This window comes from Pseudophryne corroboree, chromosome 4 (genome assembly GCF_028390025.1).
Source record: "Pseudophryne corroboree isolate aPseCor3 chromosome 4, aPseCor3.hap2, whole genome shotgun sequence".
In the NCBI taxonomy this organism is placed as follows: domain Eukaryota; kingdom Metazoa; phylum Chordata; class Amphibia; order Anura; family Myobatrachidae; genus Pseudophryne; species Pseudophryne corroboree.
The window spans coordinates 512,390,922-512,417,209 of record NC_086447.1 but is presented as its reverse complement, the minus strand read 5'-3'; the positions used below and the strand labels follow the sequence as shown (position 1 = coordinate 512,417,209).

At 47.6% G+C, this 26,288-nt stretch overlaps 1 protein-coding gene across 4 annotated transcripts in view; it reads left to right on the top strand.

Annotated features, from left to right (window-relative positions):
- FAM184A (family with sequence similarity 184 member A) overlaps nt 1-26,288 on the top strand; it is a 500,388-nt gene that overhangs the window by 205,238 nt on the left and 268,862 nt on the right. The gene's annotated exons all lie outside the window — the stretch shown is intronic.

The window sequence follows — 26,288 nt, the reverse complement described above, 5'->3', positions numbered from 1 at the left end:
AAGCACGCACCCACCCATCCTGCCACCCCCATCTCACAAAACGCAGTCATAAGTTTTATAAAAAAAAGCTAATAGCATTACTAATGTGGAGCATATGTGTCAGGTGAATTATTGTGTGGAATTATGTGTATTATGGGCATTACTAATGTGGGGCATATGTGTCCGATGCATTACTGTGTGGCATTATGTGTATTATGGGCATTACTAATGTGGGCCATATGTGTCAGGTGCATTACTTTGTGGAATTATGTGTATTATGGGCATTACTAATGTGGGGCATATGTGTAAGGTGCATTACTGTGTGGCATTATGTGTATTATGGGCATTACTAATGTGGGGCATATGTGTAAGGTGCATTACTGTGTGGAATTATGTGTATTATGGGCATTACTAATGTGGGACATGTGTAAGGTGAATTGCTGTGTGGAATTATGTGTACTATGGGCATTACTAATGTGGGGCATATGTGTAAGGTGCATTTCTGTGTGGAATTATGTGTATTATGGGCATTACTGTGTGGCATTATGCAGAGGTGAACTGTCCCAAAGGGTAACCCCCCGGTGAGCCGCACTGCCCGAGTGTTGCTGGGTCAGATGCAGAACTAGTAGCGGTGCTAGGGGGCACCAGACAAAACTTTGCCTAGGGCATCAAATTGGCTAGGACCGGCTCTGAGTCTGCCCATGTTAGTTAGCACATGATCGACTCATATGGACTTTGTTATACCTTCTTTGGGCAGGTTCACCCCAGTGCTGCACAGACAACAAGAGTAGGGACGATTGTATTTTATAAACGTTTTACAGAATGTGGAACCCAAATTTAAATAAGGGGTGAAAATCATACTTACCTACATTGTTTTTCTCCTCTCTGGGAGAAGCCCGGAGAGGAGACGCTGCAGGTGCCTTCGGGGGGCGGGGGGGGCTGTGACATCACTAAGCCCCGCCCCCACATCGGGAAATGCCGCGATTCGCGGGTCCGCGGGAAGGGGGTGGGGCTAAAATGACGTATTTAGCGTCATTTTAACCCCTTCTCCACCCGACGGACCCGCGAATGCGGGAGGTTATCTCTCCATCCTGCTCGCATCACTAGGGTGCGAGCAGGATGCAGGAGACATGCCCACTCTTCCGAGGGTGCGGGGGGCTACCCCAAAAAACGTGAGCCTCCCGCAGCTTCCGGGAGAGTAGGTAAGTATGGTGAAAATTATAAAACAAACTTGTGCCCCCATGATAATTCTGCAAACCCTTTTCAACTCTTGTGAGCATCATATTTTTATGTGAACAATTCCATTACATTTAGTGACAAGCAAACTTACTTATAATATTGTTGTGTCATGGGACCTAGCTCTTAAAAGCATGATATTTCTTCTACTATATATAAATATGCAAATTCATTTAAATCGACTTGTTTGGAAGTAAAATACACATAATTCTATATTAAAGCCATTGGCAAAATGCTGGAAATAATGTAACAGCTATGATATTAAACTTAGCAGGCATCTCAGAGTTGCACAGGAAACACAGCTGAATGGACTTAATGAAAAATAAGAAAAATAGCGTAAATAATTATTCCTTCAATGGAGCTAAGTCAGATGGATCTCTGTGTACGGACACAAATTGCACGTTTTTACATATTCTGCATGAGTCATGTTTCAATCAATTGGGGGGAAATTCTGTGCAATATATTGTTAGTAACTGGGGGGATCTCTGCGTAATAAAGTCTAAAAATGGGGATTAGATTTGCAATACATGTCTGTCAAGTTGGAGGGGGTGATCTATGCAATAAATGTCAAGCAGTATGCTTTACCTCTGTGCTATTGGGATGAACAGGAGGAAGAGCTGAGAATTTGAAAGCACTGTATTTCTGCTGCAGGGTACACTGGGCTCCACAAGGATAGACATTGGGTGTAGAGTAGGATCTTGATCCGAAGCACCAACAGGCTCAAAAGCTTTGACCTTCTTCCCAAGATGCATAGCGCCGCCTCCTATATCACCCCGCCTCCCTGCACAGGAGCCCAGTTTGTAGTTGGTGCTTGCAGTGCAAGCATGTAACAGGAAGAGCTGCTCACAGCAGCTCTAGAAAAAGCTTTTTCTGAGGAAAAAAGAAGACTACAAGGGCTGCAGCAGAGGCACAAAATGTGTTGGATGTCAGTAGACATTGCCTGCTGCAGCTCCATCTCTCCCCCAGCGACGCTGTACACTCCCGTGCCCTGGTTGCCGGGTACCTACAGCAGGAGGCTCCGGTTTTCTTCCAAGTTAGTCACACACGGCTGGGGCTCTCTGGGATCGCGTGGCTGCACTTCGGGAGGAGGTAAGTGGGTCGCACTTTATCTCGATCCCGCGCGGCCGGTGGGAGGCAGGCCGCGCGCGCTGGCGGTGGACACTGTGGCAGTACAGGCAATCCCACTAGATCACCAGGGCATGGGTGCAGGTCAGGTTTTCTCTCTAAACCTTTTTACAAGTAGCCCGCAGTACCCGGTGGTTTTGCCAGCAGAGAGGATAAGCCTTAGACCTGGAGCCCCTCCCCCAGCCCCAGGGCGCCATTTCCCGCAAATGTTCCTTCCCTGGAGCTGCATCTCTGTCTCTCCCTCACTCCCTGGCAGTGTCTGCGCCGCCATTATCCCTCAGCTCACTGTTCCTGGGAATGCTTGGGCAAACCCTCATATGTAAAGCCGCCTGGTTGTCAGTGTTGTGACTTTACAAAACACTTAAGTATTCTACCTGCCTTTTTTAGTCAGTGTTAGTTAAGAAAGAGTGCACTTAGTCAGGGGTTTCTAGTACAATTACCCTGTGATATACCTTCCAGTTCTACTGTGTAGTGTTATATCTATTGACTATATAGCTGAGTAAGCTAGTACAGTGCAGTATTATTGTCTGTAATAACCTCTGCATTGTGCAAACTGTGACTATTTGTGTGTGCATTTGATAGCTGAGTGGTGTCCATTTCGTGTCTTTCACTCAACTTGCTATCCCTATATTCTATAACCTGAGGGGGCTTGGTGCGTCAGGTTTTATCTAATATAGGATTTTCACAAAGATATACTGTATTACGTATTTTTCTCTGTGATTTAGTCACCATATCTCTCCTTTATCTCTGCTGGTGCTGACTACACTGCGCAGGGGTTTGGGCTAGAGGTATTGTGCTGCTGACAAATTGTACTGTGTTACCTGATACTGCAAGTTATATCATGTCTGCTTCTGAGGGTAACGGTTCTGGGGCTGAACACACTGCCGGTGTTGCTGAAGCCGCAGATACCTATGAGGAGAATATAGCAGCTTTGGGCTCTGGTTCTGGGGGCTCCTTGCCCCCCAGTGGGACGGTGGCAACGGGGACAAATAATGACCCGCCATGGGCCGCGTTTTCCACGCTTCTGCATATGCTAGTTCATAAACTAACACCCCCTATGGGACCCCCAATGCCGGTGCAACCGTTTGTGGTCCCTGCAGCTAACCCGCCGTGGGTGGACGATTTATCTGCTCAAATAAAGAAGTTGAACCAGTCCCTGACTACTAAAAAGTCTGACCGTCGCTCGCCTATGTCCAAGGGGTCCTCTAAGCGAGCGCTTGTCTCCTCACAATCCACTGCTGTCACTGACACCTCGTCGGATGAAGATGGCACTTACACTAACCCCACAGGTTCTGACTCAGATACAGCTGATGGGGAGGGTGGTTCACATGTGGATGTTCCTGATCTTTTGGAGGCTATTAAGTTAATTTTACAGATAACGGATGATCCCGAGCCATCCGTTTCTCCTAAGAAACCAGATATGTTCAAGCGTCAGAAGGTGATTAAACAAGTTTTACCTCACTCTGACCACCTAATTGATATACGTCAGGAATCCTGGGAAAACCCGAGTACGAAGTTTGTGCCTCAAAAGAAGATGCTGGCTCGCTATCCCCTCGCGCCGGAGCTGTCTAAGAAATGGGAGACGCCTCACTTGTGGCCAGGATGGTGGTTTCCTCAGCTCTACCGGTCACCACCGTCACGTCTCTAAAAGAGCCTACGGATAAACGTGTGGAGGGTTGTCTGAAAGCGATTTACAGCCTCACGGGTGCTGCACAAAGGGCCACTATTGCAGCTACTTGGGCTGCAGAGGCCATTGAAGCATGGGCCTTGGAGTTAGATGCTGAAATCTCCTCTGACCATGCTAGACAATGCTTGTCTTATATTGTCACAGCTTCTCGTTATATTAAAGAGGCGGCTTCTGATGCTGGTATCCTGGCAGTCAAGGCCTCTACTACGTCAGTCCTGGCTCGCCGGATTTTGTGGCTAAGATCCTGGTCTGTGGATCTGGACTCTAGTAAAACCCTGGAGGTACTCCCTTTTAAGGGAGATATTCTGTTTGGGGAGGATCTAAATAAGATTGTGGCTGCCTTGGCTACTGCCAAAACTGCCTGCCTGCCAAGTACTGCTCTTTCTGTGTCAAAGGCTAAAGGTACTTCCTTTCGCCCCTTTCATCCTTCAGGTAAAACAAAAGGTCAGGCGTACAACAAGCAGGCCCGCACTTCCAAACCTGGTAAGCCTAAGCCCAAAAGAGCCTGAGCGGCCCGTCAGCCAGCTTCCAAGACAGATAAGCCTGCCGCATGATGGGGCGGGCCTCCCTCTGGGGGATCCGAGGGTGGGAAGCTGGCTTCTAGGGTATACCCAGGAATGGTTGAAGACCACTTCAGATGCCTGGGTACGGGAAGTCGTCACTCGAGGTTACGCCATAGCCTTCAAAAACCGACCCCCTTATCGATTTTGCCAGACAGATGTCCCGTTTGGACAAGACAAAGGCAAACACTCTCCATTCGGTGGTACAGACCCTCCTGGATACAGGAGTCGTAGTACAGGTGCCTCTTGCGCAGAGGGGCCGGGCGTACTATTCTCCGCTGTTTCTAGTCCCGAAACCGAATGGGTCCTCCCGGCCCATTCTCAACCTCAAGGCATTGAACAGGTTTGTGAAGGTTTCCAAGTTCCGGATGGAAACCCTTCGCTATATAGTTCTGGCCTTGGAACCTGGGGACTTCATGGTCTCCCTGGATATACAGGATGCTTACCTGCATATTCCTATAGCAGTGTCTCATCAGCAATACCTGAGATTTGCGATTGGCAACTGCCATTACCAGTTTCGGGCATTACCTTTTGGTTTAACAACGGCTCCGCGAGTCTTTACAAAAGTCATGGCGGTGATGACGGTGGTACTCCGCCGTCAAGGGGTCAGGATACTGCCGTATTTGGACGACTTGTTATTCCTGGCAAATTCCCCAGAACTTCTCCTGTGTCATCTAGATGTGACGGTCTGGTTTCTGCAAGCCCACGGGTGGCTCATCAACTGGAAGAAGTCATCCCTGATCCCTGCTCAGAGCATGGTGCATCTGGGAGCACTATTGGACACTCACAACCAGCGGTTGTTCCTGTCTCAGGAGAAAGTACTGAAACTTCAGGACAGGATTCGTTGCTTCCTATCTCGTCCGCAAGTGTCGGTACATTCGGCGATGCAGGTGCTGGGCCTCATGGTGTCAGCATTCGACATGGTGGAGTACGCTCAATTTCACTCTCGCCCTCTCCAGAGGCTGATTCTAGCAAAATGGGACAGCCTGCCTCACCGGATCAGGTCTCAAATGATCTCATTGACTCCGGAGGTCCGTCTGTCGCTGCTCTGGTGGCTCCGGGACCAACAACTGTGCAGGGGCCGTCCGTTCTGGATATCTGACTGGGTCCTGTTGACGACAGATGCCAGTCTAAGAGGTTGGGGCGCGGTGCTGGAGCAACACTCCCTTCAGGGGCGGTGGACCAAGGAGGAGTTCCTCCTCTCGATCAATATTCTGGAGTTGCAGGCGGTCTTCAATTCCTTGAACCTAGCCCAGCATTTAATTCAGAACCGTCCTGTTCAAGTACAGTTGGACAACGCCGCCACAGTGGCTTACATAAATCATCAAGGCGGCACTCGAAGCCACCTAGCAATGAAGGAAGTCTCACGGATTCTACAGTGGGCAGAACGCCATCTACCGGCCATATCGGCAATATTCATTCCGGGAGTCCTGAATTGAGAAGCGAACTTTCTCAGTCGTCAGGACGTGCATGCCGGCGAGTGGGGCCTCCATCCAGAAGTGTTTCAACTCCTAGTGGAAAGGTGGGGCCTTCCAGACGTAGATCTGATGGCGTCTCGACACAATCACAAGGTTCCAGTCTTCGGAGCAAGGACAAGGGATCCTCAAGCAGCATTCGTGGATGCGCTGGCTGTACCGTGGAGGTTTCGACTGCCGTACGTGTTCCCTCCGGTGTCACTCCTGCCCAGGGTAATTCGGAAGTTCAAGCAAGAAAAAGGAATTCTGCTTCTCATAGCTCCAGCGTGGCCCAGACGGCACTGGTTCTCAGACCTGCAAGGCCTATCGTCAGAACATCCAGTTTTACTCCCACAATGCCCAGACCTCCTCGTTCAGGGCCCCTGTGTCTACCAGGACCTAGCCCGGCTGTCTTTGACGGCGTGGCTCTTGAAGCTTCCGTCTTAAGGGCTAAAGGGTTTTCTGAGGCGGTCATTCAAACTATGTTGCGGGCCCGGAAACCGGCTTCTGCTCGGATTTACTATAGGGCCTGGCATTCTTACTTTGTTTGGTGCTCATCTAACGATTATGACGCTTCCAAGTTTAGTATAGCCAAGTTGTTGGCTTTTCTTCAGCAGGGCCTGGACTTAGGCCTGCGTCTGGCCTCCCTCAAGGTTCAAATATCTGCCTTGTCGGTGTGGTTTCAGAGAAAAATTGCGACCTTACCTGATGTGCATACCTTTACTCAGGGTGTGTTGCGTATCCAACCTCCCTATGTCCCGCCTGTGGCTCCTTGGGACTTGTCGGTGGTTTTGGAGGCGTTACAAGAGTCTCCGTTTGAACCTCTTTGTTCAGCTGACCTTAAGTGGCTTTCCCTTAAGGTGGTGTTTCTGCTGGCTATTGCTTCAGCTAGAAGAGTGTCGGAATTTGGGTGCCTTGTCCTGTAGTTCCCCATATCTGATATTTCACCGTGACCGGGCGGTTCTTAGGACTCGTCCCGGCTATCTACTTAAGGTGGTTTCTTCGTTCCACCTTAATCAGGAGATTGTAGTTCCGGCACTTGTTTCTCCTGATCTGTCTCCCAAAGAGAGGTCTTTGGATGTGGTACGGGCTCTCCGTATCTATGTGAAGAGAACTGCTCCTATTAGGAAATCTAATTCTCTTTTTGTTGTGTTTGGGTTTCACAAACGGGGCTGGCCTGCTCACAAGCAAACTCTGGCCAGATGGATTAGAATGGTGATTGCACATGCTTATGTGAAGGCTGGTCTCTCTGCTGCTGATCACATTAAGGCCCATTCTACTCGGTTTGTTGGACCTTCTTGGGCGGCCCAACGTGGTGCGACCCTTGAACAATTGTGCAAGGCGGCTACGTGGTCCTCTGTGAACACATTCAGAAGGTACTCTGCCTTCAATACCGCCGCTTCCTAGGATGCTTCCTTTGGACGCCGGGTTCTTGTGCCCGCTACAGTGCGTCCCCTCCCATAAGGAACTGCTTTAGGACATCCCCAATGTCTATCCTCGTGAAGCCCAGTGTACCCCGCAGCAGAAAACGAGTTTTATGGTAAGAACTTACCTTTCTTAAAACTCTTTCTGCGAGGTACACCCTGACGCACTTTGCTTCTTTGGGTTGGTATGGCATTAGCCGCTGACACTTCTCCTGTCGGGAGAGTGCTGTGTTTGTGGCAACTGGCAGTTGTCGTCTCTTTTACTTGCTACTGCATTGGGCTGGTTAACAAAACTGAGCTCCTGTGCACGGAGGCGGGGTGATATAGAAGGCGGCGCTATGCATCTTGGGAAGAAGGTCAAAGCTTTTGAGCCTGTTGATGCTTCGGATCAAGATCCTACTCTACACCCAATGTCTATCCTTGTGGAGCCCAGTGTACCTCGCAGAGTTTTAACAAAGGTAAGTTCTTACCATAAAACTCGTTATCTCTTCAAACTAATGTAGTAAAGGAAATTTCCGAATTGTTTGCTGAAATTATCCACCTGACATTTTGAACCTTTCATAAATGTTCATCATTGTTCAAGAATTCTATAGCTTAAAGAGAAAATAAAGCCACTGTTTGTATTAATACATAAGAAGACTGTATATTACTGAGATGAGCAATATACTTAACAAGACAGGAATGGTTATACTGTGTCAAGTAATTGAACCATGTTTTCTATATGTCACGCTCCAGGGACCAGTGCTCCGGGGACGTTGGGACTTACCCGTCCAGTCCTTATAGAAGGGTCCTTCCGGGAGCGGAGCGGGCTGCTGGCAGTAGGCGCTGGGGGCTGGCAGGATGTTAGGAACTTGCAGGAACAGGCATCTGGGCTGGGCTGACTGTGGGAGTGCTGCTGCATCTGTATATGGGCGCTGCCATCTTGGATTTTGGTCATGTGACTGAGGAGGCCAATTAGCTGCTCTGGAGGCTGTGGGTGCTCTCAGGCCAATCAGCATCAATCAGCAGGTATTAAACTGGTCAGTCTTGGCTGTGCAGGTATCGGTGCAACGTCTCTTCTCACACTGAAGCAGTGTGGCAACTCTGTGTTCTTCAGCCTTGCTTTTGCCGCATCCAGGGAGTTTTCTGCAGTCGGTAACCGGCCAGTGCTTTCTCAGTCTCAGTTCCAGTCACAATCTCAATTGTCTGACCATTCCAGTGATACAAGCCCGGGTTCCCTGCAGCATCAGCCAAGCCAGCTTGTCTCCCTCAGCGAATGCACCACAGACTACCTCTAAACTTTGCTCAAGATCTCCACAGTTACCAACCCTCCCAGAGTGACTCTTTCAACCGGATCATGGTAAGGACTTCCCAAGGGCTCATTCTTCTGGATAACCTTCTTTGTCTTACGTCTGCTGCGCAGGGTGAATTTTCCTTGTTTGAATAAACCTATGAAAAAGAGTATTATTCGTTCTTCTCGACTCTTGTTTAAAGAAACAGTCCAGCCAGCTTCTAAAAACCCTGAACCGGATCCACAAAGCCTTTTGGATCTGGCAGACTCCTCTGCCTTAAATTGTCATGTTAGAAGACGCTGAAAATTGTAAGACAAGTTTTCTTAGATAAGCAACTGTGTGGTTGGCAGATCTACAGTATACATAGAGCGAAGGCTACTGATATCCAAACAGCATCAATGACTACAGTCTCATTTTTTTTACCTGTATCAGATCTCATCAAAATAATGCTATACAGATGTGTCTTATCTTTTTTTCTCAGCATAACACGTATTCTGTAGAGTAGACAGAGATGTTCACGAGGTGCTCCATTGAACACATTACCTTGCGCAACAGTTTTGTGAGCCTGTAGTGTATTTCTGCAATAGCAATACAGGTATTTGGATGGCACTTGTCATACTGTGCATGCATGTATTTGCGCATAGCCTCAATGCATATTATAACGGGCACTACAAATCCCTATACATAACATTGCGATTTCAATTTTGACAATATTCAAAAAAGTAGCTAAAAACAATTGCAGAAAATTAGCAAAAGGATAATTAAGACTAATCAACTTTGCTGTTAGCTAATCATGGAAAATCATGTTAATGACATAAATGACAAACAACAATGAACAAAGAAAGAATAACGTGAGAGTGGGTGAGAGAGAGAGAGAGCGATACATCTAATGTGCATAACACCACGCATTTGCATGTTTAGCAGCATTGTTAGTCTTGTGGATAAACAGCAATATTGATTGGTCTTAATTTTCTATGCTACCTTTTGCTAATAATTTGCTTTCAAGTTGCGAGAAAGTATTGATTACAAGCAGTACACTCGGCAACCTGCAGTTGTGTCAGAGTTGTAACAAGGGGGATGTAGAGGGTGCAGACCTTACCTTGGTGTCACCCTTCCAGGTTGTGACACCAAAGTGCTGGTTCCTCTGCAGTGACCACGAGCTGGGTGCTGCAGTGTGACATTATCCTGCAGTGCCGGGATCCTATCACTGAAAAGGAGCCGGCAGTGTAGGCAGTCTCCAGGGGAAGCCCAGCATCTCCAGGGATGTAAACTGAGGATCAAGTGATGTAAACTGAGGACTTCCCATGAGGCCACACCCCCATAGTGATGCCAATGGGTGGACTTCCCTTGAGTCCACACCCCTCTCTGCGCGCGGATACTCTAATGGCCGCCCAGGGGCTAATGGCTGTGTGGTGCCGCCACTGAGTTGCGATATGCATTGCAGCTTGGAGAATAGGCAGTAACATGGCACACCACTGTATCCATCATTGTGACTTGAGATAGAGTGGTCTTTAATGTAATTTCAGCATAGCTAACTAAGCACATATCACTTAGTTATAGGAGCTTCTGCTGTCTGTAATGGATTGTGGATTTAATTATTTCGTTTTTAAAAGATTTGTAGTGAAATGTCAAGTTATTAATGTATTTTACCTTCATAACTGACTATTGGAATTTGGGGGTTTAGATGTCCTTGTTACAGAGCCGTAACTGGGGGGGGGGGTTCAAGTGCCATGGGCGCCAGATTTGAGAAGGCACGGAACCGCAGTAGCAGATTTACCATTGACAGGGCTATTTAATTACAAGACGCACCTTTACTGCCACTTGTCTTATCGGGCCTACATCCAGAGGTAATGCTTATGGCCACTTGCCCAGCGTTCTCACCGCTGCTCTTAGATGCTGAAACACTACTAGCAGGGGCCAATTTAGGGGTGAGGGCGCCCCTAGGCACAACAGTAATTACCCCACACACACACACACACACATACTTTTTTAATTTTCATTAATTGATTATAAGCCCTTATTTGATAAATTTCCAGTTTAATAGAATAATAAAAAAGAGCCATTCATTTTTTTATTATGTATAGATATTTACAGTTTACAGGGGCAGTAGCAGTATGTGCATGTCCTACCCGTTTACAGTCCATGCAAGATGGCATATGGTACAGTTCAGTGGAAATTAATTGCAGTTACTGGTACATTCATAAAAATAGTTACCACCCTGATTCTCAGGCGCTTTCAAAAAGAGCCCATTGATACTCAATCTCTCAAAATCTTTGGAAATAATTCGACCTTTTAAAAATAGAGAGAGACACTAACATAGCATAATACTGTTATAACAATTGATTTGATTGTATATGGTGGGAGATCCAGACTCGTACCCAAAATGGTGGTCTACCGTGGTAGACAAATGCGCAATAGGTGAAGAGCGGATCACCATCCGTACTTGCTGTAGTTCTTATGGATATCCTCCTTATTTCATCAACCGTGATGACATGTAAATGAAATGGATCTCAAATAGCGTTATACCATTTAAAATTTATTGCCACATAAAAACATGTAATAAAATATAAAATAAACCCCTTTGACAGATGGGTTCTCACCAGACAAGATGGTCTACCAAGAAAAGTAGACAACAGCGTTTGTTATATGAAAAAACAACCAGGCGTCCCCAGGAGTCGTCATAAACAGCCAAGTGAGAGCTCCACTTGTCCCCTGCTACCTCCACCCAGGAGTGATCGGTAGCACGGCATACAGCGGGAGAGTGCAGGGAGGCAGAGGGACCTTCCGGTCCTTCTGACAGCAGCAGCGGAGGGAAGTTTATCTTCCTTCCCGCTGCTAACACTCTCTATCTGACTGGTCGCATCCTGTGCGATAAGGTCAGATAGAGCACATGCAGGCATGGTCGCATCTGATGCGACCATGCCAGGCAAGTGGTTAAAAAGAAAATGCTATTAGCACTGGGGCATACATCATTTCATATACACAGGAGATCAGGGGAAGAGGGCTGCTGTACTGAGGAGCACTGTGCTTTAAAAAATAATAATTTTTGGGTGCCATTATTACTACTGTAGGAACACTGTTTGTGTGTTCAGGCACTTTCTTTAAAAAAATACAATGTCATTTTAAGGTGCCATTTTTACTAGGAGCACTGTATGTTCAGGCACCATGCTTTAAAAAAATATATGACGTCATTTTAGGGTGTCATTACTACTAAGGGCTGTAACACACGCGCCGGTTTCTCCCGGATGGCAAAAAGTCGGACAAACTTTGTCCGGCTTTTTGCCATCCGGGAGAAACCGGCAGAGTCTGTCACACAGGACGGCTTTGAGCCGTGTGTGATGCTGTGTGCATGCGCAGCATTAGACACGGCTTGGGAAAAAAACGTGTGTGAAAGCTCCCCTTCACACACACGGTTTACTGGCTGCAAAGACGGCCCGGCGCCAGCCCGGCAGCCGGACCTTCCAGTGGATAGTTCCGGCTGCAACCCGGCAGCCAGGCCGGGACCGTGCCGTGTGTAAGGACACATTGCGCTCAATGTGTCTTTGCATCACGGCAGCTGTTAAAAGCCGGCCAGGTTTTTGCCGGGCTGCGCCAGCCGGGTAGTGTGTTTTAGCCCTAAGAGCATCGTGTTTGTATGTTCAGGCACTTTCTTACAAAAACATATAAATCATTTTAGGGTGCCATTATTACTAGGAGCACTGTGTTTGTGTAAACAATTCTCAAGTGTAAAAAAAACAAATTTATTGGCTGGTGTCAAAAATGAAACCAATCATGGATTACTTGATAAAAGAGCAACAACCCCCAGTGCTAGTGCTGCAGCTGCTGCCAGGAAAAAAAATGACCTTTCCAAAGAGACCTACTGGTGAGGAGGATGAGTCAACGCAGCACACCAGAGTGAAACAACATTATTATGACATCTAGTCAAGCCTACGTGAATTGCCCAAAATTATTAACACCTCCACTGTGACTCAATCTGATACAGTAACCATCAATACTATTGTGGAGGATTATTTTAAAGATAAATTAGCATGCCAGACAATCCCTTTGAATACTGTGAGTAAAAATAGGCAATTTGGAGCCCCTTCTACAAGCTAGTTTTGCTTTACTTAAGCTGCCTAACCTCTAGTGTGTACTCAAAAAGAGTATTTAGCACAGGCGGGAGCCTTGTGAGTGATTGGTGTAGGACAGCAGTGGCCAACCCGTGGCTCTTGAGCCACATGCGGCTCTTTCTTTATTCAGATGTGGCTCCTGACACTCAAAGTCACATAACCACAACAGATCTGGAAACTGCTGCATGCCAGCCAGACATGCATCAACACTACGGGGACGAAGAACTGAGGGCAAACAGAGGACAAATAAGGGGCTGCTGCAATGGCACGAGTTGGGGGGCAGCGTTGGTGACATATGAGGGTGTACTGCAGTGACACAAGGGGGAGCCGGCTGGAGTGACACAGGAGGGTCTTGGCAGGAGAGACAATGGGGGAGTGACACATTGACACATGGGGGAGCTGGCTGGAGTGACACAGGAGGGTGCTGGCAGGAGTGACACATTGACACATGGCACATGGGGGAGCTAGCTGGAGTAACACAGGAGGGTGCTGGCAGGAGTAGCGCATGGAGGAGCTGGCTGGAGTGACAAAGGAGGGTGCTCGCAGGAGTGACACATGGGGGAGCTGGCTGGAGCGACACAGGAGGGTGCTGGCTGGAGTGACACATGGTGGAGCTAAAGTGTATTATGTTAATCTGGCTTTTTCAATATACTTTATGTGTATCTGGCTTTTTCAATGTATTTTATGTTGGATCTGGTTTTAAAATGTATTTCATGTGGCTCTGGCTTTTTCAATGTATTTTATAGCATGGGCGTGGCTTAGCATGTACAATGCCACACCCCATTTTTGCACACGCACCTTCTGCCCGATGTCGGCTCTTTGACTTACCTAACAAGATTTTTTGGCTCTTTGTCTCAGACTGGTTGGCCACCCCTGGTGTAGGAAGCTACTTCCTAAAAATGTGGAAAAGCTGTGTTCATAAAAAAACTACAAATTGCAGAGGAAGACCTTTCCCGCTAATTACATCAAATTACAGAGACTTCTGTAATGGTGGATTCCAGTAGGGATGAGCTAATATTGTGTGATGAATATATCAACACTGATGAGGATGAGAATGACATCTTCCAACTGTAGAGATGATCAACAACACTGTTATCTGCCTTAAGCCCATTGGTAGCTTGTTTTGTGGGGGCCTAAACAAACCAAGCACTTCAGCCACAAAGTGTCAGTCCTTGTCGCTGCATGGTTTGTTAAACTGCATATTGGGGCAAATGTATTAACCTGGAGAAGGCATAAGGAAGTGATAAACCAGTGATAAGTGCAAGGTGATAAAGGCACCAGCCAATCAGCTCCAATATGTAAATTAACAGTTAGGATCTGATTGGCTGCTGCCTTTATTACCTTGCACGTATCACTGGTTTATCACTTCCTTATGCCTTCTCCAGGTTAATACATCTGCCCCATTATTTTTAATATACAACATAAGGGTGGGAGGGGGAGCACAAGGACAATACCATCTTGCATCTTTTTTATTCATTATGAACTGTATTTTTTGGGGTCATTATTGACCATTCTTTTTTTGCATAGACAAAAATTTTTATTGGTTATTACTGCTCTAATACATTACTAATTTGCAACACTTTTTTTTAAACCAGAAATAATGTGGTGCCTCACAAAAAAACAAAAACATAACAGAGTTCTGGAGCATATTTAGAATTACTCAGTAATGTGCACAAGAAAAATTATTCACATCAGTTAAAAGATATGCTTGCAAGCTTGTAGATAATGGCTAATCCAAAAGTCTAGAAGAAAAAAAACATGGTATTATTCCTCATACTGACTCTCTGATGCACCTCTGTAACACAATTATGAAGGAGAGGAGGCAGGTAGTAGTGCCAGCAGGTCAGCCTCATAATATTTGGAGTTTGCAGCTCTGCAGTACAACTATTCATTTTCTTGGCTTATCTTTAAACCCTTGTCAGGAAAACATGGCTATTAACATTATATTATTTTATGACCTTTTCTCAGTTGCTGCAAGTCTTCTGACACTCAAATGTAATTTTCATAATCAATGAATCAATTTTAATTAATCAATGCTTTACCTGCCTTTCACTCCATTTCCTCCATTTGGGATGCGGTCAAGATGCCCTTTAGTACTGATCCCCTCCATTTCAGTGTATTGCCATTGGGGCCTCTTCTTGATTAATGAAAAAAAAAAATTCTATGAGGTTATATAGTTTATTGAACTGCCATCCTGTCTGCCACTGCTGTGCTGCAATGTTTCGTAGATGTGCCTTTTACTACATACTCCACCTCCATTTCCCTGTACTGCCCTGGGACTTCTTGATTAATGAAAACATTCTTTCTATGGGGTTGTATCGTTTATTGAAGTGCCATCGTGTTTCATAGATATGCTATATTATTTTATACTGTTGTGTGTTTGTGCCACTGCTCTGTTGCTTAGTTTAGTCAGCCAGCCTTTGGACAATATTGGTGAACAATATTGTGAGCTGGGAGTGTTATGTAACTACAGGCAATTGTGTTAGACCTCTAGAGCCAACTAGAGGATTTTCCGCTTATGACAGCCGCCTGCTGTTCCCTTAGTGTTTGATGTAAACACAGGTACTTAAGATGCCGCCAGGACCTATAACCTCAGCAGTAGGGGCTTACCCAATTGGCCGGAGACCACAGAGTATTGGCTGGAGTAATAAGTGACAAGGTACAGATTACTGGAGATGAGTGGGTTAACTGGCAAATTCTGGACTAGCTAGCAGCTAAAGGAGAGTTACACCATAGGTAATATGCAGGTATGGTGCAATTGGTGAAACTGCACTGCAGGATGATATTTGCAGCACAGTGGGGGATGGTGACTGCTGTTAGCTGGACTCAGGTACAGGTGAAGTAAGTGACAGGTAATCCATTCACACTTTAACAAGCCAGCCAAGGATCTCCTTTCTACGAATAAAATGGTTACTTGCATTTCTCTGACGTCCTAAGTGGATGCTGGGGACTCCGTAAGGACCATGGGGAATAGCGGCTCCGCAGGAGACAGGGCACAAAAGTAAAAGCTTTAGGATCAGGTGGTGTGCACTGGCTCCTCCCCCTATGACCCTCCTCCAAGCCTCAGTTAGGTTTTTGTGCCCGGCCGAGAAGGGTGCAATCTAGGTGGCTCTCCTAAAGAGCTGCTTAGAGTAAAAGTTTTGTTAGGTTTTTTATTTTCAGTGAGTCCTGCTGGCAACAGGCTCACTGCAACGAGGGACTTAGGGGAGAAGAAGTGAACTCACCTGCGTGCAGGATGGATTGGCTTCTTAGGCTACTGGACACTAGCTCCAGAGGGACGATCACAGGTACAGCCTGGATGGGTCACCGGAGCCGCGCCGCCGACCCCCTTGCAGATGCTGAAGAGAGAAGAGGTCCAGAAATCGGCGGCTGAAGACTTCCCAGTCTTCTTAAGGTAGCGCACAGCACGGCAGCTGTGCGCCATTGCTCTCAGCACACTTCACACCAACGGTCACTGAGGGTGCAGGGCGCTGGGGGGGGCGCCCTGGGCAGCAATGAAAGTACCTATGCTGGCTAAAAATACATCACATATAGCCTCTGGGGCTATATGGATGTATTTAACCCCTGCCAGGTTGTCAGAAAAACGGGAGAAGAAGCCTGCCGAAAAGGGGGCGGGGCCTATTCTCCTCAGCACACAGCGCCATTTTCCTACACAGCTCCGCTGCTAGGAAGGCTCCCAGGCTCTCCCCTGCACTGCACTACAGAAACAGGGTTAAAACAGAGAGGGGGGGCATTTTGTGTGGCGATATTATAATATATTAAGATGCTATAAGGGAAAACACTTATATAAGGTTGTCCCTGTATAATTATAGCGTTTTGGTGTGTGCTGGCAAACTCTCCCTCTGTCTCCCTAAAGGGCTAGTGGGGTCCTGTCCTCTATCAGAGCATTCCTGTGTGTGTGCTGTGTGTCGGTACGTGTGTGTCGACATGTATGAGGACGATGTTGGTGAGGAGGCGGAGCAATTGCCTGTAATGGTGATGTCACTCTCTAGGGAGTCGACACCGGAATGGATGGCTTATTTAGGGAATTACGTGATAATGTCAACACGCTGCAAGGTCGGTTGACGACATGAGACGGCCGGCAAACCAATTAGTACCTGTACAGGCGTCTCAAACACCGTCAGGGGCTTTAAAACGCCCATTACCTCAGTCGGTCGACACAGACACAGACACGGACACTGACTCCAGTGTCGATGGTGAAGAAACAAACGTATTTTCCATTAGGGCCACACGTTACATGTTAAGGGCAATGAAGGAGGTGTTACATATTTCTGATACTACAAGTACCACAAAAAAGGGTATTATGTGGGGTGTGAAAAAACTACCTGTAGTTTTTCCTGAATCAGATAAATTAAATGAAGTGTGTGATGATGCGTGGGTTTCCCCCGATAGAAAATTATTGGCGTTATACCCTTTCCCGCCAGAAGCTAGGGCGCGTTGGGAAACACCCCCTAGGGTGGATAAGGCGCTCACACGCTTATCAAAACAAGTGGCGTTACCGTCTCCAGATACGGCCGCCCTCAAGGAGCCAGCTGATAGGAGGCTGGAAAATATCCTAAAAAGTATATACACACATACTGGTGTTATACTGCGACCAGCGATCGCCTCAGCCTGGATGTGCAGCGCTGGGGTGGCTTGGTCGAATTCCCTGACTGAAAATATTGATACCCTTGACAGGGACAGTATTTTATTGACTATAGAGCATTTAAAAGATGCATTTCTATATATGCGAGATGCACAGAGGGATATTGGCACTCTGGCATCAAGAGTAAGTGCGATGTCCATGTCTGCCAGAAGATGTTTATGGACACGACAGTGGTCAGGTGATGCAGATTCCAAACGGCACATGGAAGTATTGGCGTATAAAGGGGAGGAGTTATTTGGGGTCGGTCCATCGGACCTGGTGGCCACGGCAACAGCTGGAAAATCCACCTTTTTTTTACCCCAGGTCACATCTCAGCAGAAAAAGACACCGTCTTTTCAGCCTCAGTCCTTTCGTCCCCATAAGGGCAAGCGGGCAAAAGGCCAGTCATATCTGCCCAGGGGTAGAGGAAAGGGAAGAAGACTGCAGCAGGCAGCTCCTTCCCAGGAACAGAAGCCCTCCACCGCTTCTGCCAAGTCCTCAGCATGACGCTGGGGCCGTACAGTGGGGGGTCGTCTCAAGAGTTTCAGCGCGCAGTGGGCTCACTCGCAAGTGGACCCATAGATCCTACAAGTAGTATCCCAGGGGTACAGATTGGAAGTTCGAGACGTCTCCCCCTCGCAGGTTCCTGAAGTCTGCTTTACCAACGTCTCCCTCCGACAGGGAGGCAGTATTGGAAACAATTCACAAGCTGTATTCCCAGCAGGTGATAATCAAAGTACCCCTCCTACAACAAAGAAAGGGGTATTATTCCACACTATTTGTGGTACTGAAGCCAGACGGCTCGGTGAGACCTATTCTAAATCTGAAATCTTTGAACACTTACATACAAAGGTTCAAATCAAGATGGAGTCACTCAGAGCAGTGATAGCGAACCAGGAAGAAGGGGACTATATGGTGTCCCTGGACATCAAGAATGCTTACCTCCATGTCCCAATTTGCCCTTCTCACCAAGGGTACCTCAGGTTCGTGGTACAGAACTGTCACTATCAGTTTCAGACGCTGCCGTTTGGATTGTCCACGGCACCCCGGGTCTTTACCAAGGTAATGGCCGAAATGATGATTCTTCTTCAAAGAAAAGGCGTCTTAATTATCCCTTACTTGGACGATCTCCTGATAAGGGCAAGGTCCAGAGAACAGTTGGAGGTCGGAGTAGCACTATCTCAAGTAGTTCTACGACAGCACGGGTGGATTCTAAATATTCCAAAATCGCAGCTGATTCCGACGACACGTCTGCTGTTCCTAGGGATGATTCTGGACACAGTCCAGAAAAAGGTGTTTCTCCCGGAGGAGAAAGCCAGGGAGTTATCCGAGCTAGTTAGGAACCTCCTAGAACCAGGCCAAGTGTCAGTGCATCAATGCACAAGAGTCCTGGGAAAAATGGTGGCTTCTTACGAAGCGATTCCATTCGGCAGATTTCACGCAAGAATTTTTCAGTGGGATCTGCTGGACGAATGGTCCGGATCGCATCTTCAGATGCATCAGCGGATAATCCTGTCTCCAAGGACAAGGGTGTCTCTTCTGTGGTGGCTGCAGAGTGCTCATCTACTAGAGGGCAGCAGATTCGGCATTCAGGACTGGGTCCTGGTGACCACGGATGCCAGCCTGAGAGGCTGGGGAGCAGTCACACAGGGAAGAAATTTCCAAGGAGTGTGGTCAAGTCTGGAGACTTCTCTCCACATAAATATACTGGAGCTAAGGGCAATTTACAATGCTCTGAGCCTAGGAAGACCTCTGCTTCAAAGTCAACCGGTGCTGATCCAGTCGGACAACATCACGGCAGTCGCCCACGTAAACAGACAGGGCGGCACAAGAAGCAGGAGGGCAATGGCAGCAAGGATTCTTCGCTGGGCGAAAAATCATGTGATAACACTGTCAGCGGTGTTCATTCCGGAAGTGGAAAACTGGGAAGCAGACTTCCTCAGCAGGCACGACCTCCACCCGGGAGAGTGGGGACTTCATCTGGAAGTCTTCCACATGATTGTGAACCGTTGGGAAAGACCAAAGGTGGACATGATGGCGTCCCGTCTGAACAAAAAACTGGACAGGTATTGCGCCAGGTCAAGAGACCCTCAGGCAATAGCAGGGACGCTCTGGTAACACCGTGGGTGTACCAGTCGGTGTATGTGTTCCCTCCTCTGCCTCTCATACCCAAGGTACTGAGAATTATAAGACGGAGAGGAGTAAGAACTATACTCGTGGCTCCGGATTGGCCAAGAAGGACTTGGTACCCGGAACTTCAAGAGATACTAAGAAGGGACTTGCTTCAGCAAGGATCATGTCTGTTCCAAGTCTTACCGCGGCTGCGTTTGACGGCATGGCGGTTGAACGCCGGATCCTAAGGGAAAAAGGCATTCCGGAAGAGGTCATCCCTACCCTGGCCAGAGCCAGGAAGGAGGTGACCGCACAACATTATCACCACATTTGGCGAAAATATGTTGCATGGTGTGAGGCCAGGAAGGCCCCACGGAGGAATTTCAACTCGGTCGATTCCTGCATTTCCTGCAAACAGGAGTGTCTATGGGCCTCAAATTGGGGTCCATTAAGGTTCAAATTTTGGCCCTGTCGATTTTCTTCCAGAAAGAATTGGCTTCAGTTCCTGAAGTCCAGAAGTTTGTCAGGGGAGTACTGCATATACAACCCCCTTTTGTGCCTCCAGTGGCACTGTGGGATCTCAACGTAGTTCTGGGATTCCTCAAATCACATTGGTTTCTTTAAACCGCTCAAATCTGTGGATTTGAAATATCTCACATGGAAAGTGACCATGCTGTTGGCCCTGGCCTCGGCCAGGCGAGTGTCAGAATTGGCGGCTTTGTCTCACAAAAGCCCATATCTGATTGTCCATTCGGACAGGGCAGAGCTGCGGACTCGTCCCCAGTTTCTCCCTAAGATGGTGTCAGCGTTTCACCTGAACCAGCTTATTGTGGTACCTGCGGCTACTAGGGACTTGGAGGACTCCAAGTTGCTAGATGTTGTCAGGGCCCTGAAAATATATGTTTCCAGGACGGCTGGAGTCAGGAAAACTGACTTGCTGTTATCCTGTATGCACCCAACATACTGGGTGCTCTTGCTTCTAAGCAGACGATTGTTAGTTGGATGTGTAGTACAATTCAGCTTGCACATTCTGTGGCAGGCCTGCCACAGCCAAAATATGTAAATGCCCATTCCACAAGGAAGGTGGGCTCATCTTGGGCGGCTGCCCGAGGGGTCTCGGCTTTACAACTCTGCCGAGCAGCTACGTGGTCGGGGGAGAACACGTTTGTAAAATTCTACAAATTTGATACCCTGGCTAAAGAGGACCTGGAGTTCTCTCATTCGGTGCTGCAGAGTCATCCGCACTCTCCCGCCCGTTTGGGAGCTTTGGTATAATCCCCATGGTCCTTACGGAGTCCCCAGCATCCACTTAGGACGTCAGAGAAAATAAGAATTTACTTACCGATAATTCTATTTCTCGTAGTCCGTAGTGGATGCTGGGCGCCCATCCCAAGTGCGGATTGTCTGCAACACTTGTACATAGTTATTGTTAACTAAAACGGGTTATTGTTGTTGTGAGCCATCTTTTCAGAGGCTCCGCTGTTATCATGCTGTTAACTGGGTTCAGATCACAGGTTGTACAGTGTGATTGGTGTGGCTGGTATGAGTCTTACCCGGGATTCAAAATCCTTCCTTATTGTGTACGCTCGTCCGGGCACAGTATCCTAACTGAGGCTTGGAGGAGGGTCATAGGGGGAGGAGCCAGTGCACACCACCTGATCCTAAAGCTTTTACTTTTGTGCCCTGTCTCCTGCGGAGCCGCTATTCCCCATGGTCCTTACGGAGTCCCCAGCATCCACTACGGACTACGAGAAATAGAATTATCGGTAAGTAAATTATTATTTTTAACTTTTATAAATAAGAAAACCTCAAGGTCTTGTGTTGTGAAATTGCTTTATACCTTATTGTCTGCTTAATATGCAACGTACGTAAAAAAAAGAAAATGAGTATGTTTTAGATTAGATGTTTTAGATTTTGTTATTTTATGACAGCATATGTCATTTTTTTGTTATAGAAAATTAGAGTTGTGAATATTTGTGTGCGTGTATGATATTAACATATTCATTATTTAGATTTTTCTATACGTATTTCGTTTTGATTAGAGAAACACTGACAAACTTAACTGTAAAATAATTTAATGTAAAAATAGAACTTGTGGCGTGTGGACTGTGAAGTCAGGGTAATCAGCGTGATGCACTACTTGCAGGCATTCTCCTTCCTGCATGAGTACCCTTCTGCTGGAATGTTCTAGCATCGAACGTAATAGGCAAAGAAGTATGGGTAAAATGTAACATGATTACACTGGAAAATCAGTAGTGACTTTTGTTTGGTATAATTGCTTGTAATAACTTGTCACTTTGAATGCTGGTAAGGAACAATCGTTTTGGTAAAAGATATATTCTGAATATATTATTTCAAACTTGAACGAGTTTTGCTTTGTCCAGTGTTTTGTCTGAAGGAAAACTCACATGTACAGTATATTGAATGGCATGCATAAATGCAATATGGCAAGAGACGTAAATGAAACAGCACCTACAGCTGTGCCCTCATACATCTTTACCGCAGGCACGCCAAGATGCGCGAGAATCTTCTAGAATCTGGCATCTTTGTTTTGCTGAAAATGACACTTGCAGGGGTGTCTTCAGAGAGGAGGAGGCCCGTGTGCCGTCTCATTCTGGGCCCCCTCCTCTCTAGCCTGCAGCGCTCTTGACTCTGGGCACTAGGGGATCCTACCGCTGTTCCAGAGTCTAGTGCGCATGCGCAGAACTGCGGGAAAATGAGGCTGTGGCCATTTTCCCAGTGATTGTCCTACTCGCATGAGCGAAACCCCAGTAAAATGACCACCGCGCCATTTTCCCAGTGATTTCAGCAGCAACGCTGCTGCGACAACGGGACGCATTTTAGGCAAAAAAATATGCCCAGCATTAGCAGAGGTGCACGGGACCTGGCCGCTCACTCACACCAGGCATCTCATGCTGTCTGGCTAGATGTATGATGACACATCTGTACATGTTTTCTAGCTTGATTGTATTATTTTCTGTTGCTGTCTTATTTGGTTAAAAGTATGATAGATTTGGTGTTGCTTACATTAAAACTCAAGGTCAATCATATTGTCATAGACACCGCGACGCAGCGTTGCGGGGGTGGTGACACAGCATTGGGCGTGACACCGGAAACAGTAATGGGTTCGGGTAGGTCGCGTAATGTCACACGCGGCCGATGCAACCCTGAAAATGGATGCACTGTGCCTGCCTTTGCAGCCAGGTCCGTAGGGGACCCTAGCATTGTCCCAGAGTCTAGTGCACATGCGCAGGACCCCGGGAAAATGACACGGTGGTCATTTTCCCAGTGATTTTCCTACCCGCATGTGCGAAACCCCAGGAAAATGGCCACCGCACCATTTTCCCAGTGATTGCTGGAGCGATGCTGCTGCGACGTGGGACTACGGAGGGTAAGTATTGAAAAAAAATGGGTGCAGGATGTGTGGTGTGGGCCCCTGCACACACTGCAGCCATTATAAATACGCCCTTACATTAGTACTCAAGGTCAATCATATTGTCATACACACTGCGATGCAGCGTTGTGGGGGCGGGGATGCAGCGTTGGGCAGTTGTAGCATTGGAAATGGAGGCGGGTTCGGGGTGGCCACATGACGTTACACGCGGCCGCTGTGACCCTAAAAATGGGCACTCTGGGCCTGCCTTCGCAGTCAGGCTATAGAGGTAGGGGTTAATCCACAATGCAGCAATGCAATTAAATTGTGAATGCATCGCTGCTGGATACAGTATTTGCATGGTGGGTGGCCTTGCTCTGTGCTGGGAGGTCCCCAGCATGTGATCGCAGGCAGTTGCAATTTTGCTAAAATAGCATAACTGAAGCTGAATAAGGCCCTCAGAGTTTTAGGCATCTTGCAATGTGCCTGCCCCAGGGCCATCTTAACTTATAAGTTTACTGTGCAGATGCCCAGGGCTCCACAATTCTAGGGGCCTTCGAGCAGCAGCAGGCTGGGTCAGAGGGCATCTGCCTCCTATGCTGGTGCCTCCCGAGATTCTTAGGAGGCAGGCAGAGAATTCTGCATGGCCAATCTAATTGTGAATTACACCCAATCATAGCAGTCAGACATCAGTCTCTACCTAGCTCCCAACCTGCAGCCATGCACCAAATAACTGTCATCTTGCTAATTTGTGGATTACTGGAGCTGACAGCATGTGGGGAGATGGTGCGGGTCCACAGTAAGGGTATGTTATCATTTATTTATTGCCGTGAATGGGTGGGTATGGGCCCCAGTGCATTTCTTTTCCCAGAGCCTTCAAAGATGTTAAGACAGCCCTGGCCTGGCCCTTTACGTATACTTTGTTTGATATATATAAAGAGAGAAAGATAGATATAACATGTATATTTTCTTTTTTGCATGCAGGGTAAAAATACATCTGCAGTGCAAACTGTAGTGGACAGCTTTATTTTGGGTGTAGTCAATATCTCGGTGCTTAGCATTCCAACAGCACGCAAATGGGTAGCATCCCAGCAGTGAAATACCAATGCTCAAAATCCCAATGGATCCTGGTGGTGAGCAAAGTGGTTAGGTTTAGGGTTAGGCACTAGCTGGAGGGTAGGAGTTAGGCAGGGCCGGATTAAGGGCCACATGGGCCTAGAGCTGAAAATATTCAAGGGCCTATTGTGAGAAATGGGGGAGGTGTGATCAGTGCTGTGTGGGTGTGGTCAGAGTCATATGGGCTTGTACACCCCTACACTGTCATCATGCTGCCATGATGATGGGCCTATTTTTAAGTGGAGGCCTGGGCATGGAGCTCCATCTGCCCCATTGTTAATCTGGCCCTGGGGTTAGGCAGTGGGAGGGGCAGGTTAGGATTAGGCTGTGGGAGGGGTGGGTTAGGGTTAGGCTGAGGGGGGGTGGGTTAGGCTGTGGGAGGGGACGGTTAGGGTTAGGCTGTGGGAGGGGCCATTTAGGGTTAGGCTGTGCGAGGGGTCGGTTAAGATTAGGCTGCGGGAGGGGCTGGTTAGGCTGAGGGAGGGGTGGGTTAGGGTTAGGCTGCGGGAGGGGTGGGTTAGGGTTAGGCTGTGGGAGGGGCCGGTTAGGGTTAGGCTGTGGGAGGGGCCAGTTAGGGTTAGGCTGTGGGAGGGTCCGGTTAGGGTTAGGCTGTGGCAGGGGTGGGTTAGGGTTAGGCTGTGGAAGGGGTAGGTTAGGATTAGGATGTGGGAGGGGCCGGTTAGGGTTAGGCTGTGGGAGGGGTGGGTTAGGGTTAGGCTGTGGGAGGGACCGGTTAGGGTTAGGCTGTGGGAGGGGAGGTTAGGATTAGGCTGTGGGAGGGGTGGGTTAGGATTAGGCTGTGGGAGGGGAGAGTTAGGGTTAGGCTGTGGGAGGGGTGGGTTAAGGTTAGGCTGTGGGAGGGGTGGGTTAGGCTGTGGGAGGGGTGGGTCAGGGTTAGGCTGTATGAGGGGCCGGTTAGAGTTAGGCTGTGGGAGGGGAGGTTAGGATTAGGCTGTGGGAGGGGTGGGTTAGGATTAGGCAGAGGGAGGGGAGGGTTAGGGTTAGGCTGTGGGAGGGGTGGGTTAGGGTTAGGCTGTGGCAGGGGTGGGTTAGGCTGTGGAAGGGGTGGGTCAAGTTTAGGCTGTGTGACGGGCCGGTTAGGCTGTGGGAGGGCTGGGTTAGGGTTAGGCTGTGGAAGGGGTTGGTTAGTGCTAGGGTTAAGGTTACTCACTGGGATCTGTCGGGATTTTGAACATTGGGATTCTGACCATCGGCATGCTGAGCACTGGGATATCATAGCCAGCACATTCATTTTTACACAGCACTTTAGATTTGAGTTTAGAAACTCTACATTAATCCCTCAGACTGCCCGCATGAATTAGTTTTAAATAATCATTCTAATTAGCTCGTATAAAATAAAAAAAGAATAAAACCACTGTTGTAAATATTATTGAATTAACTATTTCTATAAAACTGTCATGTATCACTATATAGAAAAGTTTGGAAATCAAATGTTTGTTTGGAGGGTATAAACCCTCTGAGACCAGACCAGCATTGCTGTGTAAAGGTGCGTACACACAAAACAATATTGTATGTATGTGGATGATAACGACACATCGTTAGCGATATCGTCCAGTGTGTATGCACTATATCGTTCACAATGCGCACTCCCACGGGTTGTTAATGATATAGCCTATCGTCCAAACATACATGTCGATCTTGCTATATTGTCAGAAACTGCATATTCGTGGATGAGGCACTATGTCATTTGCCCAGGAGTTCAAGGTCAAACACTGACGATATCGCTCATGGTACATATCATCAAGAAAGTACGCACCTTTTCTGGATCATTTAGTCCATCAAATGCTTTTACCAATGCAATCTGCCTGGACCAGTGTGCAATATGTGGCACTTAACCTCCTGTGGAGCCTTTTTGAGGAGGGGGTCTGTGTGCAGACTCCGGGTGGTCCCTCTCCTCTCCACACCCGCCATGGTCCAGAGACAAATTTCCTATTGTGCATGCATGGTGGCCATTTTGGAAGTGATTTTTGCCGTGGCTGCAGCGCTCGTTGTGTGACTCCAGGAAGGTAAGTATAATGCAACATGGGTGCAGTGTGTCCGGTGTGGGCCCCCCTTTGACCCAGGGGCCCATGTGCACCGCACACATTGCACCCATTGTAGAAATGCCCTGTTCTCAAATGTAAAGTGCAATAGCATATACTGGTTCTTTATGAAGAAATGTTATCAATAATAATAATAATAATAATAATAATATTAA